The 16494-nt window shown below is 42.2% G+C and overlaps 1 protein-coding gene across 5 annotated transcripts in view; it reads right to left on the bottom strand.

The window, feature by feature from the left end:
- The window catches only part of Zbtb44 (zinc finger and BTB domain containing 44), a 57729-nt gene extending 45950 nt beyond the window's left edge, over positions 1–11779 (bottom strand). For 4 of the 5 annotated variants that reach the window (XM_036194203.1, XM_036194202.1, XM_036194204.1 and 1 more), the window contains exon 1: positions 11235–11779. The gene's annotated coding sequence lies outside the window, so the exon portion shown is untranslated. The remainder of the gene's footprint in view (positions 1–11234) is intronic. The other variant, XM_036194206.1, reaches the window with a different exon arrangement.
- Positions 11780–16494: the final 4715 nt, after the last annotated feature.

Here is a 16494-nt window from a genome sequence, read left to right as displayed (position 1 = left end):
GATCCTCCCAATGTAGGTGCTGGAACAGAATTTGGGTCCTCTCCAAGAAGGGTGTACTGGGTTTTTTTGTTTTTTAACCAACCTGACACAAGACAAGTCATTTGGGAAGAAGAACCACAAATGAGATAATGCCTCCACAAGGTTGCCTATAGACAAGTTTGTGTGGGCCATTTTCTTGATTAGTAATTGATATGGAAGCCACAGTCCACAGAGGGTGATGCAATTCCTGGGCAGATGGTTATGGCTGAGTAAGTCATGAGGAACAGCCTAAACATTATGCCTCCATACAAATCTATGTTTCTGTTCCTGCCTCTAGGTTCCTGCTTGAGTTTCTACCTTGACTTCCCTTATGGTAGACTATGAGCTGGGATTGTAAAAAGAAATAAACCCTTTCCTCCCCAGGTTGGTTTGGGTCTTGGTGTTATCACTACAATAGAAACCTAACTAGGACAAGCTACCAGTGCTCTTAACTAGGGAGCCATCTCTCCATCACCATGATGGTTAATCTTGATTGTCAACTTGATTAGATTGAGAAGTACCTAGGAGATTAACAAAGCATACCTCTAAGTGTATCTGTAAGGATGTTTCTAGAAAATACTAACTAGGGAAAAGGTATAACCTGAATGTGGAGAGTATGTCACCGTAGGCTGGGTCCTGAATGAAACAAAAGGAGAAAGCCAGTTAGTTTCAGAATTTTCTCTTAGTTGGATGGTGGTGGTGCACGACTTTAATCCCAGAGGCAGAGACAGGTAGCTCTCTGTGAGTTAGAGGCCAGCTCAACTATTAAGTGACTTCCAGGGCTGGAATTGCTACACAGAAAAATCCTGTCTTGAAAAAACAAAAAAACCAACAAAAATTCTCTCGTTTCAAGGCTTCCATGAGTTGAAATCTGACTAATACAAAATCCAACTTCTATTCTCATGCCTTACAAAAGTGCTTTTTAGCCGACAGTGGTGGTGATGGTGTACGTCTCGGGAGGCAGAAACAAGCTCATCTCTGTGAGTTGGAGGCCAGGCTGGTCTACAGAGTGAGTTCCAGGAAAGGCGCAAAGCTACAGAGAAACCCTGCCTCAAAAAACAAAAACAACAAAACAAAACAAAACAAAACAAAAAGTACTTTTTAAGTTTTAGTGGCTCCAGAAAGAGGCAACAACAAAAACAAAAACACCTCCCCATCAATGTCCTTGTCCTATTTAACCTCTATTTACTAGTGACACCTTTATGGAAAAGAATGTGATTACAAATTATGTAGTTTGTGATAATCTAGAAATGATCACATTTCTTCTTTTCCTTCCAACATAGACCTGTTCATTAGGACCAAACCCATTTTTTCCTTCCTTTAACTGTAAGTATGTTAAGGCTACTTAAAACAGTATCTTAAAACAGTAGTAGTAGGGCATGATGGTGCATGCTTTTAATCCCAGCACTCAGAAGCCAGAGGCAGAATTTCTGTGAGTTCTCAGCCAGTATGGTCTACATAGCAAGTGTCAGGACAGCCAGGGCTACACAGAGACCCTGTCTCACACACAAAAACAAAACAACCACCACCAAACTCCCCCCCCCCCCCCCACACAAAGCCAGTATCCTGACTGGTAAGTTTATCCAAACTTAAATAAGACAATCACTGGAGTTCAGATACCTACTAGCTCCTACTTTAGCACATTAAACAACTATTAACCCTTGGTGATTGGCTGGAACATTTAATATTGATTTTAAGATACAAGATTATTAACATAAGAGAATTATTATTTCCTACTATACTACCAAGGAAATGGAGACTCGGAAAATAAGAGCTGGCAAGATGGCTCAGTGTATAAAGGCACCTGTCATCAAGCCTAATGACCTGAAATCAATTCCCAGCACCCATATGCTAGAAGAGAGAACCAACTTCTGTCAAACTGTCCTCAGACCTCCACATGCATACCTATATGCAAAGAACACACATACACATAGTGTGAGAGACAGAGAGAGTGAGAGAACAAGGGAGGAGGAGGAGGAAAAGGAAGAGGAAGGAGGAGGAAGAGGAGGAGGAGGAGGAGGAGGAGGAGGAGGAGAAACAACAACATCACAAGGCCAGTAATAGCAACTTATGTCTGATGTTAGGTCTCACTATACATGCTATCTGCTCCATTCTCCTTTTAGAGGCTTTAGGTTTCCACTTCTCCTTCCACACATTCTAATATGAATTCTACTTCAGCAAAACCTACTCTGGTTCCTCATTCTTTTTTTTTTGTTTTGTTTTTCGAGACAGGGTTTCTCTGTGTAGCTTTGCACCTTTCCTGGAACTCGCTTTGGAGACCAGGCTAGCCTCCAACTCACAGAGATCCACCTGGCTCTGCCTCTCGAGTGCTGGGATTAAAGGCGGGAGGGCATGCCCTAGCGCGGCCCAGCTGGTTCCTCATTCTTTAAATCTAACATATGCATTTCTAGTTCTCAACTTCTGGTGCTCTTTTTGGGAGTGGTAGTTAAATGCTCTCAACAGGTTAAATTCCAGTCTTTTGCTCTCTCTACTCCAGATGTTAGCAATCCCTTCTATTTCTATGTCACTTTCCACTTACAATGTGTCTTAGTTACTGTTCTACTGCTATGGAAAAAAACACCAAGGTAACTTATAAAAGGGCACATTTAATTGGGGGCTTGCTTACAGTTTCAGAGGGTTACTCCATGATCATCATGGAGGAGAGCATAGTTAGGTAGGTAGGTAAGTAGGCAAGCAGGCAGGCCTGTGGGCGGAGCCTGCAGACAGAGAGAGGGGAGTGGGTGACTGGGCCTGGTCATCCGATGCCCTCCTCTGATTCCCACCTGTACCAGGCACACACGTGGTGCAGACATACTTGCAAGTGCCTGTAATCCCAACCTTGGGAGGCTGAAGCAGGAGGAGTGCTGCATATACCAGCATGGACGAGAGTGAGACTGTCTCAAAACAAACACCAACCAAGCCAAACCAAAGGATGGCAAGGAGCCACTGACAACTCAATTTAAATCAGAGAGCCAAAATTGCTAACAAGAATGATCCAAGGCCTTTTAAGTTACATTTAAGTTATATTTCATAAACTTTAAAAAATGATTCTTTTATTAAGAACAGTAACAATAATCATTAAGTGCCTAACAACGTTTTAAGTGTTTTTTCATAGTACATGATTTCATTTTTACATAATCATTTGAGATAGACATTATTTAGAATCTTACTTTTATCAGCGAAGAAAATGAAATGTAAGGAGAAAAAAATTAAAAATTCACGAAGAGGCTGGAGATGGTTCAGTGGTTAAGAGTACTTTTTGTTCTTTCAGAGGGCCCAAGTTCAGTTCTCAACACTCACATGACTCACAACTGCCTATAATTCCAGTTCTAAGGGATTCAACACCTGGCCAAGAGCATCCAAGGCACTAATGTTAAATGAAGAACTTAATGCAGCAGTCAAGCAAGAGCATAACACAAACTTAAAGAATATTTCTTTGTATTTTGAATGCAAACATTCATGCTATCACTACTGACTAAACTAAAGCATAGTGGTATAACACCTGCAATCCCAACACTGGGGAAACTGAGGCAGAAGACCGAAAGAGCCTAGCATACAGTCTAGACTACATAATGAAACCCAATCTCAACAAACCATTGCTAATACCAACATACCTATGACTAAGTGAAGACTTTCGGCTTATGGTGTAAAATGAAATATTTTTAATATAAGCAAACAACTTTCCCAAGGCTCTCAGTTTAACCCAATTATCAATCAATACTTATTTGGTGGGAGAACTATTTGTTTCATAATGAATGTAGAGGCATTTAAAACAAAAATACCCCATAAAATTACATGAATTGCATTCTGCAAAATGTCAGGAAACCACAGGGAGAAATTATTTTTGATATATGTAGTAATTATAAGTGCATTAAAGTTATTGTTAGGAACTTAATTAATTAAGAGTCTCTTAAGTAAGGAGGAAATTCCCTTTGCAAGTCTAGAAGGGGCTGGAGAAATGGCTAAGTGTTAAGAGCCCTCTTAACCCTTGCTGCTTGAGAACTTGAGTTTAACTCCCACCCCCTACGTCAGGTGGCTCACAACCACTTGCAACTACACTCACCTATGCGCACAGGCTCTTATCCCAATATAATTTTTTTTTTGAGCTGAGGATCGAACCCAGGGCCTTGCGCTTGCTAAGCAAGCGCTCTACCACTGAGCTAAATACTCAACCCCCCAATATAATTTTTTAAAAAATCTTTTAAGCCAGGTGGTGGTGGTGCACATCTATAATCCCAGCACTTGGGAGGCAGAGCCAGGCGGATCTTTGTGAGTTCCAGGCCAGCCTGGTCTACAAAGTGAATTCCAGGAAAGGCACAAAGCTACACAGAGAAACCCTGTCTCAAAAAACAAAAACAAAAACAAACAAACAAAAAACTTTTAAAAAGCTATAAAGACTTACTAGAGGTTTCAGGGGATTATTGTACACGAAGACATAAGGGATACTGTATTTTACTGGTTTTTAAACTGTTGTCAATACTGGGATTTAAAAAAAAACAGTATTTTTAGTTCTTTGAGAACTTCCTATATTTTGATCATATTTACCCCAATTTCTTCCATAGCCACCCTCAACTCCCTGCCCAACTTTGAGTTTTCTTTTTTTCCTCCCTTTTCCATGGTTTATGTTGCCCAACTTACTCTTGGGAGTGGGACCTACCCTGTAGTATGTTCAATCTACCAGGAATTTTATCATTAAAGAAAACCAACTTTCTCTCTCCCAACAACTATCAAATATAAATGGCTCCTCAGCTTGTGGTAGGATTTGGTACCCACCTCCACTGCCCATTTGTTGTGAGATTTTTGATTACACTGTGTAAAGATATGTCACTGCGATTGGTTTAATAAAAAGCTAAATGGTGCCAGGTGGTGGTGGCTCAGATCTGTAATCCCAGCACCCAGGAGGCAGAGGCAGGCGGATCTCTGTGAGTTCAAGGCCAACCTGGTATCCAAAGAGAGTTCCAGGAAAGGCGCAAAGCTATACAGAGAAACCCTGTCTTGAAAAACCAAAAAAAAAAAAAAAAAAAAAAAAAAGCTAAATGGCAGGAGGTATAGGTGGGATTTCCAGGAGATAGCTCTGGGAAGAAGCAGCCACATGGCAGCATATAGATTAATACAAATAATGGGTTAATTTGAGTTATAAGAGCTAGTTAGAAACAAGCCTAAGCTAAGGCTGAGCGTTTACAATTAATAAGAAGTCTATTATTTGGGAGTTAGCTGGCAGAGAAAGACTTGTTATACCCATTCCCACAATGCAGCCAGTTTGTCTTGCATAATTTTTGCAGGTCTTGGTCATGCTGTCACAACCACTGAGTTTATGTGAACAGCTACCCTGTTCTGTCCAGAAAGCACTATTTCCTTGAAGTTAGACACTACTTTTGGCTTGCTCTTACAATTTTTCTGACCCTCTTCCTAGATAGAAGACCCAGAGCCTTGGTGATAACAATATACACCTCTCATTTAAGGTTGAGAATCTCACACATCTTATTCTCTGTACAGTGATTGGGAGAGGGGGAGGGGTCTGTGTTAACTGCCACAATAGTAAGGGCATGGGGTGGTTGTTTGCTTTGAAGAACTCAAACTTTATTGTAGTTTTGAGACAAGATCTCATGCAACAACCTAGGGTGACCAAAACTGGCTTAGGTCTACGATGACCTTAATCTTCTTGCTTCTACCTCTGGAGTGCTGGCATTACAGGCTCATGCCTATCATGATCTCAATTCACACAATGCAGGGCCCTCACCTGCTGCATGGTCCAGCACTCTTCTCCCCTGAGCTACAGCCCCAGAAATACTTGTTTTTAATAAGAATTGATGTTTAATCACTCCCCTGAAAATCTCTGAAATTTTCAGGTATAGAAAAATTAAAAACAAAAACAAACTTATAGCTGACTCAAAGCCATGCCTAGAGTCTATCATCAACACTCTGTTTCATATATATATAAATTTATTTACAAACCTATTCACTTATCAATCCATCTTGATTTCTGATACCTTTAATAAAATCTTATCCTACAGGCAATTCTTGACACAGGGTCAGGACTCCCAAATTTCTTAGAGAAAATTATGACAAATACTTGTGATTTCTGGCCTACAATTTCAGTATTCCTATAATAGAAAGCAAGTCATGTAGTTCTTAGTAGTACTGGAAATAAGTTCCTTGTCTTAGCTTTTTACACTCAGCTGTGAGGTACAGCAAGTAGGTGAGTGCTAACTCTGAAAATGCACTTGAATTTGAAACCTGGGTCTGCCACTCACTAGCTGTGACATCTTAGACAAGTCATTTAATTCATCTAGCTATCAGTTTATTTGCAAAATAAAATATTAGTAGTAATATCTAAGTGTTAAAATGAGCCTTAACTGATGTGGATGTCTGTGGAGAGTCCAGCTCCAACCTGTTTCCACCTTTCAAAGGATTCTTAGGTAGAGAGAGGGATAAGAAAATATCAGAAAGAGAGACCTAGATGATAAGAAAGATAGAAACACAGGATAGCTTCAGAAAGCCCTGGGTCAAATATGTCAAAAGGAGAGGCCAAAAACCTCCCCCTTGCAGGATCAAAGCACACCGCACAGCCATATGTAGACCCTTCCAAACACCTTCCTGGTAACCACATCTGTGGTCAAATCATCCCATTATGCAGCCCTGCTGGGTAAAGCAAGCTCTGATTCTCTGACCTTGAGTAAGGTCTCACTAGATGGCCTCTGTGGGCCTCCACACACTGAGATAATTCACAAGATATTTAGCATAGGAAAAGTGCAACAAATGTTACTAATTACAATCTTATTAGCCCACACAGCATACCACAATAGACTATAGTGGCTGCATAGCTCTACACACCTACTTTAGACAACCACTGGTCCCTCTGAAACCATGTGAACACAATATTCCAGACCACACAATCATGAATTGTTATCAAATTTATCTAATACAAATAAAAATGTATTATCTTCACTGATCATGTGTCCAAATGGTTTTTTATATCTGCAGACAGCATATGGGTGCCAATTTTGTTGTATAGTATAAAAGCAATTATTCATAAAACCTTTATCAATTACATTCAGCTTTAAAGATGATTTGGGTGGGGGTTAAGGAAGGTACAAGGTCAAAGTCTCCTGTCTTCCTCCATCACTTTCCTGAAGATCATCTATTGCCTAGACTGTCTAGCAAGTTTCAGGATCCTGCTACCTCTACCCATACCCCAAATCCTGGGCTCCCACCCCTCCTCACACTGGCACTAGGAATCGGAACCTAGGCCTTCATGCTTACTATGGCAGGTACTTTCTCCATTCCCCAGAACAAGATTTTAAGTAATAGCTGCAGTTTTTCTTTCACGAATTATTACTTAAAATATGCCACCTACAAGCTTCACATCTACTCTGCAAATCTCCAAAGATTAGCCAAAGGCATCTGAATATAATTGTAAAACTTAAAAGTAGTATTATGTAGCTTCAGCCTACTCTACTGCTAATCCTCTAGCACTTGAGCCAAGGTTTTGGTTTTGATTTCTGACGATACTGGGGCCTCAACCTAGGCCCTTAAGTGAAGTTTTCGGGTTTTCTGTTTGTTGGTTTGTTTGTTTTTCGAGACAGTTTCTCTGTGTAGCTTTGGAGCCTGTCCTAGAACTCACTTTGTAGCCCAGGCTGTCCTTGAACTCACAGAGATCTGCCAGGCTCTGCCTCCTGAGTGCTGGGATTAAAGGTGTGTGCCAATAACGCTCGGCTTTTTAATTTTGTGTTGAGACATTATTTTTATTTTATGTGTCAGATCTTGGGAGTTACAGACAGTTGTGAGTTGCCATGTGGGTGCTGGGAATTGAACCCAGGTCCTCTGGAAAGGCAGTTAGTGCTCTTACCTGCTCAGCCATTTCTCCAGCTCCCTTAAATGAAGTTTTTAAAGGCATAGTTTTTGCAACATTATTTTGAACAATGTATGTATTTTATACATTCAAAACTAAAATCCTAGAGCTAGAGAGATGGCTCAGCAATTAAGAGTACTTGCTTCCACGCAGAGAACCCAGGTTCAGTTCCCAGTACTGGCATGGCAGCTCACAATCAATTGTAACTCTAGTTCCAGCAGTTCCAACACCCTCTGGTTTGGTTTCGGCATCTGAGGGCAACAGGTATACATATGGTACACAGACACATATGCAGGTAAAACATCCATACACATAAAAATGTTTAAATTTAAAATATATATTTATAAATTTCCAATTTTGGTAAGAATCAGTATTGATATTGCAATTTTAAAATGATTTAAATAGAGCAGAAAGCAAGCAAACAAACTTTAGTTGGCAAGATCTTCATTTTTGACAAAAGTAGAATCAAAGATGAGAAAGTCTGTCCTGCTAATTTGAATTGGACATATCACTATGAACTCATGATTAAACAAATGCAAAATGGCTGGGTGTGGTGGCCCACACCTTTAATCCCAGCACCTGAAAGGTAGAAGCATGATTTCTGTGAGTTCCAGAGCAGCTAAGGCTATATGATGAGACTCTGTCTAATAAGTTCTTAGTACTATCCTTTCAAACAAGTATAGAAACAGTAATACTCTGGAAGCGAATGATTATGTCAAACTTTCAGATCTTTTTATATATACCATCTCTCATCGAAATGACCATGACTCCTTGGATAAACAGCCTTTTCCAGATGGCCCAGCAAAAGCAGCTTAGGGTACCTTGTACCAGAAAGTGCTCTAGGACAGAGGCTAGCCTAAGTGTCAAAAGACACTAGCTAGTTTGAAAACATTCCTACTTCAAAACTGGTGAAATGTGGCCCTCAAAAAGGATCCTAATTGGTTATAAAACGAATAAACTCCCTGGTAGAACTATTCCCTCAAATCTCAAGTCCGTAATGGTTATCATAACCCCCTTAAAATGAAAAAACAAAAACAAAAAACAAAAAAACAAGCAAACAAAAAACCAATTTGCTCATTAGGATAACAATTTCCCTAGCTCTGTATTCTAAAAACCAATAATTAAGGTGATAAAAATCAAGCATTTAATCTGCATTTTTAGGAAGAAATTTGGTTCACACCCAATAAAAAATTTCAATTTTTCAGAGACTCTTCAATAAAATAACTGATTGAGAGCTAAAAATCACTAAGGAAAGTATAGTCAGAAACAAGTTCCTTGCTTCCTGTCAGATTTACTACCTTAAGGCCGCATATAGTCAAACTGTCAAATCATACCTTCACAAAAGACCTTGCAGTCACCACTTTAATCAAGTGGTCATATTTAACATCATCAACTGTGTGGTGTTCCGACACTATCAACTTCCTAATACATACAATACAAAGTGCAGGGCATCATCTATTACGTATTCTTGCCAAAGAGGGTTTCACTTTAAGCTAAAATTAAATCTTTGTTCCAGGGATGCCCAATCTTTTAACAAGATATAGCACTATTATCTACAGTTCTCGAAGGAACCATACAATCAATCAAGTTACACACACAAAGACCTAATATTTTCACTTTACAACTTTGTGTATTCAGATATCCTTGGCCTTATGCAACCACAGACAGGTCTGGAATCAAACTTTCACTTAAAAAGAAAGAGCAGTAAATGAAATGACACTCAGAGGACAAGGTCAAGGCTCAAATGCTCTGCAAAACAACAGGTTTGGTCAGGTAAGTGCCCCCTCCCCCCCAAAAAAGGAGATAGTCTGGGTACTGCCCTTTTTAACAAAGGCATGACACGTAATCACCAAATGCAATACAGGAATCTTGATTGACTACAGCTGTGGGGATACTGTGGGATTACTTAGGAAATTCGAATACAAAAATTTTGATGGGCACTGTTATTGACTTGGTATTTTTAGGAAATATTTAAGAATCAAACATGGTGGTGGAGGAAGAAATCTAATTCCAGCACTTAAGAGGAGGCACTGTCTAAACAAGAGCAACAAAACAGGCAACAAAACAGGGAAAAACATTCATCACTGAATCTGATACTAACACGGTCACTGGATTTTCCGGATAACTTCTGTAAAACCGAAAATTTTCAGGCCATAAAAAAAAATTATATCACCGCTAGTAAGTACAGCTGGAAGACACTGGGTTCAACTGTCAACTTACCACTTGCATAACCTAGGACAAGTTCCAATAAATGTTACAAGTTTCTGTCCCTTCTATAAAATTCAAATGTTCTGAGACTAAGACTACATATATAAAAGGCAAAACACTGTTGCACAAAATAAATGTTTTTTGTAGTTAATAAATACAAATCATAAAATACAAAGTATTAAAAACACTCATTTTTACAGTTCACGTGGAAAACTACAAAGGACACAAATGAATACTATAAATCAACAGGAAATCAAAGTGAAGGAGAGGAAAAGAAATCAAGATCTATATAGTATTTTTTCAACCAAGAATTACCAAAAAAGCAAAAGCAAATATCAAATCCTTATCCTGCCTCTGGTATCTATTATATTGTAATTTGCTTTGGGTATTAATTTATCTCCGCATAGAATGCTAATAATCGAAAGTTAAGAATTTTTCTGATAAACACACTCAACAGATTAGTATGCTTATATATTTTTAAAAAATAAGTTTTGGTCTTAAATTCTGTAAGTTACTAGAAAGTATACCAACATCGTAGCTGACAAAAGATTCTGAGGTTTACAAAAATCAAACAGATGCAATTTCCTTTAATTAGTTATAACTTAGTTGTCATTTCTCCGGCAGGTGACCCCTTTCTTTTTGTTAGGCCGACAGTAAAATGACCAGATACAGAGAGATCCTCAGGTAGGTGTGGGGGGGGGGGGGATAAGAGGTGTTTGCATTCGCTTCCTCTTTTCTTTAAAAGAAAAGTGCCGTTCTAATACCAGGGGCGGGGGAGGAAAGCAGCCGGGAAGAGGAGGGAATAACAGGTCTGGGGCTCCAGGGTAGACCAGGTGAGCGGGTATAAACACCTCGCCAGCACCGGATTCAGCGTGGGGCGGATTGTCTTGCAAATCTGCTCCTCTGGAAGATCCGGGTGACTACTTCGGGTCCGCAGGGACCAACGCCAGCACCCCTGTCGCCCGGGATTAAAGGCCAATGGGGGGGACCCTGTGGGGTGTTTCCCCGCACGAATCGGAGTGACAAACCAGGTTTCCATTCCCCCCCACCCCCCCACCCCGCCCCGGGTCCAGGTGGGCGACGCGTGGTGTCAGTCCCCGGGCTGGCCCGCCGTCTCGCCCTCCTTCCCCCACGCTGGCCCTCCCCTCCCCGTTACCTGCGGGCGGCGGTGCGGGGGTCCGGAGGCCTGCTACTGCTCCTCCTCCTCCTCCTCCTCCTCCTCCCCGCCGGGCTTGAGGCGGCGAGGTGGCGGTGGCGGCGGCGGCGGCGCCGGCAACCCGGGGGGAGGGGGCGGAGCGCGCGGCTGGCTCCTCTCCTCCCCCGGGAGGCTCAGGGGACCCTATCTCGGGCCGCCGCGCCTAGGCCAGGGTGCAGCCTGGAACTGGGCGCGCATGGCGGCGCGGCTCGCCCGCGTGCCCGCGAGGTGTGAGAGTGCGAGGCGCGAGGAGGAGAGCGAGCGCCCGGCGCCCGTGGGCCTGAGAGGAGGAGCGAGGGGCCCAGCCCGCGGCGCGCGGGCGGCCGTTGGGGGCGGTTGCCGAGGGCGGGCGACTGCTCGCGCTCGCTGGCCCGGCGGGGCGGGGTGGGGAAGGGGAAAGGGACTGAGGGGAGGGGAGGGGAGGCTGGGAGGGAGCCGCCGCAGCGCGCGTGCGGGCCGGCGCCGCCGTAGCCGCTCGTTTCACTCCAGCCTGTTTGGGGGGCACTTTGTTTGTGTCCCACAATGCTCTGCGCGGACCGCCGGGCTGGGGAAGGGGAGGGGCGGGGCCGGGCTGAAGGCGGTGCGCGGCTATTGCGCAAGCGCAGAGCGAGCTGTCCTTAGCCTGTAGAGCCGGGCGGACGCAAGCACCCGCGGGCCTTGACCCGGTCTGTGCACTTGCCTGTGTGCTTCTGCCTATGCATAAGCGCCATGAGGCCTGTCTGTCCGGTTTGTCCTTCGGTAGCCGTGGTCTGAGCTGCACCCAGGGGAGCGTTAGAGCGATTTGGTTTCCCTTGGAACTAAAAGCCCAAAGGAACTGTTTTTCTCTAGTGGTTTCTGTAGCTGCAAAACACCGTAGCCCTTCTCTGTCAGGGAAGGAATTTGGATGATGTGGCCATTTTTCGCTCGTGGAAACTGAGGCCTATCAAGGCGTGGCCACAGGGGCCGTTGAGAACCTGGCGAACTCTCTCCGTCATTCTCCCCGATGAACAGGGATCCCTTGCAAGCGACACTACAGAGAGTCTTGGCGCGTCTGACATCCTCGGAGTACTGTTAGGTTGACCTACCTAGCTAGCATTTTTCTGATTACCGTAGCAGGAAATGCAGTTCTGAGATGACTAGAAAAAAATCTGCTCCCATGTCTCTCTAGTTTCCCCAACACAGTGCTTCTACACCTAAAGCGACTGTGAACTATTCCTTCCCCGACCGTGAATGGCATTCTAGTACGCCCACTCTTACTTCTCTGCCCTTGGGGGAGGGGATGTGCGGGTCACTTGACTGATACTGTCTAAAGGGCTTTCAAGTTTTGATCGCCTGCAAAATCAGCGCTTAGGGTATTTAAATTCCCAAAGCTGTGGCTTCCTCACACCTCAGAGAACCAGACTTGGTGATTTAGCAGGAAGTGGGGTGGGGTAGGGGGTAAGAGAGGTGGCAGTACCCTGAGAGTACCCGGGGAGGCAGGCGGCATTGTGACCCAGAAGCGTGGAGGAGGGCAGGATGTCTGTCAAGGCGCTGCACCTTGGGCGCTGTGTATTTGCATAGGCATACTATGTACCCACACCTCCAGCTTTTAAACCGAAAGACTTCTTTGTAGAAGGTAGGTTGATCTCCCGCCTGCAGTAGACACTTGGCCTCCTCTGACTTTAATCCACCCCCCCCACCCCCCCCACACAAAGCAAACCACCAAGCACCAGAGCACCCTAACCAATGAAACCTGCTTTCAAAATTAAGGCAGCAAAACAAAGGTCTGTGTAGCCCTTCTCAATTTCCAACAAATTTTCAACTATATAGAAGGTATTCAATCCTCGACACCTAATCTGCAGATGTCTTAGTATTACTCTATCATGTTTGTAAATAAATTGAGCCAGGCTTTGCATTGAGAATTGAAGAATCTTGCTACCTAGGGAGGTGCCTGAGTTTAAGGCCCTTGGTGGAGTATGTATTGAAAACATATGTCATGGGACAACTGGTAAAGAATCTAGTGGGAATAGAGCAGACAAAGTCTTAGAGCATTTAATAGACAGTCAATAAAAGAGCATTCAACTGGACTTTCCTAATTGTGACTCAAGGGACTGAGGTGACAGCCAATGTTCTCGGGACAGGCAGAAAACATACACACAGCTTTTATTCTCTTGTCTCATCTCCTTTTCTCTCATAAACTTTGTCTATTTCTCATTTTTGCCTCTAAAAATGTTACCATCCTCCCATCCCATTCCCACCCCGAGTCTGAGGAATTTATTAAGCAACAAATGGCTGTTGATCTCTTAAAGGCAAAGTTCTAGATGCTTGGAGAGGGTGTGAGGAACAAATGCAAAGAACATGAACTGCTGCTGGAACTCTCTCCTGTATTTTGGTTCTGGGCAGGATCAGTTTCTGTGGCTTCTTCAGCCTCCTACCTCTTTTCTTCCTGAGCTAGCAGAGACTTGCCCTTGGGTTGCTAGAATAAGTAGACCTTTCTTTGACACCAGGTTGAATAATTCTGTTGGGAGGATTTTGTGAAATCGGAATCCTGTACACAGGTGGAACAAACTGGACGGTGTGCGGAACTTTTAATTATTAACCCAGTGTGGATGATTCCGAGGAATTCAAATTCCAGGCAAATTCCAGGGGGATTATTTTATCCTTGGGCTGTTTGGGAGACTCATTTCTGGCAAAAAAAAAAAAAAAAAAAAAAAAAAAAAAAGGTACTTTGTTATAGTAGACAATTACTGCGGAATGGGTACTCAGTTATTTAGACCAAAACATACTTCAGAGATAGAATATTTTATACTCACCAGAAAGATTTCTAGTCTGACTGGAATTGTTTCAATGAGAGCCCATTACTGCACAATTCAAGCTTACTTCCTCATAGATCCTTCCAACTATATAAACAAAAAGCAAGCTCTTTTCCTTGCCCTGAGATGTGCCACTCTTTACTGTTCTCATTCACTGCACCATCTGCTCAGTTGGGCAGGTCAACTTTATCACTTTGCCACCCTCCTGCAAACCAATCCATTTGAACAGCTCCTGTTAAATATGCTCGTTCCCACTGCCGCCATCCTGAAATATAACAGATGGTACCTAGAAAATTGTGATATTGCTTACCTAGTTCCCAAATAGACTCCCCTTCTCTTCACTGACCAAGCGGTAGCCAGAATTGTAATGCTTGGCAACCATGTCAGCCAACAGCCAACAATTTCTATTGTTCCCAGGTAGAGTCCCAAGCTCTCACAGTGGCTTTCCTAACACTACTGTCTGGGGTCTTGTCTCGAGACTCTTCAAGAAACGTGGCAGTCACAGAGTTACTTTTTTTTTTAAACTGAGGATCGAACCCAGGGCGTTGCGCTTGCTAGGCAAGCACTCTACCACTGAGCTAAATCCCCAACTCTACTTTTTTTTTTTTTTTAACCTCTAAAATACCTTGCTTTTTCTTGAATTACATTATTTCCTCTAAATAGTAATATTTCATTCTTTGGATATTCTTTCTCCATCTTCAGACCCCTTCTTTTACATATTTGATAGTTCTATGTGATACACTTTGAATAATGTAAAATATATTTGTTACATAACTGTACTGTACATAATATTGGTAAATTGTCATGTGCTGTTTGGGCTCATTGAGAAGCTGGCTCTGGAAATGGGGTTATCTCCCCATCCTCATTTAAGATGCAAGCATGATTTTCTCATAGTATCTTCCAAGGCCTGTTTGTCTGTGGATGAGCTGCCATCCCAGCACACACACCTCTGTAACAGCCAAACAGCCCAAGAGTAAAAACACTGTGTCTTTGAAAACAGCTCTAAGGTAAAGCATTTCTAACAGAGGTTACTATTGTTTATCCCATGGTATTATAATGCCTGCAGTGGGAATAGGAAAGTGGGAGTTTGTCTGACTGCTTCGGCTTGTCCATTTGGTTTCTGCCAGATGGTTTTAAAAATCCAGTTTGATTGACATTGTAGAAATGGCTGTGGTTAAGAGCACTGGCTGCTCTTCCACAGGTCCTGAGTTCAATTCCCAGCAACCACATGGTGGCTCACAACCATCTGTAATGAGATCTGGTGCCCTCATCTGGGCCTGCAGCCAGAACACTGTATACATAATAAATAAATTAAAAAAAAAAATCCAGTTTGATGATATTACCTTTCTGCTGCTTTTTATTCTTTTCCTTGGAAGTGTCTCCTGAGGGAACACTTTGCTGTCTCAGTCAGGAGCCCTAGCTGGTTGCCTCAATTGGCTTTCCCAGTCAATTTCTATAGGATGTTTTTTTGTTTGTTTGTTTGTTTTTGTTTTTTTAAAGATTTATTTATTATGTACACAGAAGAGGGTGTCAGATCTCATTCCAGATGGTTGTGAGCCACCATGTGGGTGCTGGGAATTGAACTCAGGACGTCTGGAAGAACAGTAGGTACTCTTGACCTCTGAGCCATCTCTCCAGCCCCTCTACAGGATGTTTTAAGTGCCTAATTGGATGATGTTTTGCTTTCTACCTGCTCCTTGTTATTCAGTTTATTCTTTTGGTTTTTTTCTTTTCTTTTTTTTCTCTTGGTTTTTCAAGACAGGGTTTCTCTGTGTAGCCCTGGCTGTCCTGGAATTTGCTCTGTAGACCAGGGTGGCCTAGAACTCACCTGCCTCTCCCTCCTGAGTGCTGGGATTAAAGGTGTGCTCCACTCTCCAGCTATTTATTCTTTCTTTTGCATACTATATACTTACTAAACTTACTCATTCAAAACTGAAAGTTCAGCTATTGTTTATCATCTTCAGATCATACAGAACAATAATAATACATACTATATGTAGTATAATATATATATATATATATATATATATATATATATATATATATATAGTATGTAATATACCTGTACCAATTTTTATTAAAACGAAACTCACATACTAACACAATCCACTCATTGAAGGCATACCATTCAGAGAATCTTAATATTTCAGCGTTGTATCGCTATCACCACAGTCAGTTTTTAAACTTTCTCATTACCTGAAAGGAAACTGGGACCTATTAGCTATTACTCTCCCTACCTCAGCTTTACAGTCCTGAGCACTCAATAACATAGCTGCTTTCTGCCCATGCACATTTATATATATATATATATATATATATATATATATATATATATATATATATATATATATTCAGTTTGTTGAGCTATACTGTGCTTGGTTGGTACTCTATTTTATTTTACTTATTTAGGTTTTGGTTTTTGGTTTTTTTAAGACAGGGTTTCTCTGTGT

The sequence above is a fragment of the Onychomys torridus genome, chromosome 7, assembly GCF_903995425.1.
Source record: "Onychomys torridus chromosome 7, mOncTor1.1, whole genome shotgun sequence".
NCBI classification, from domain to species: Eukaryota; Metazoa; Chordata; class Mammalia; order Rodentia; family Cricetidae; genus Onychomys; species Onychomys torridus.
Note: the sequence above shows the minus strand (reverse complement) of the source record. Positions and strands in the feature narration are given on the sequence as shown.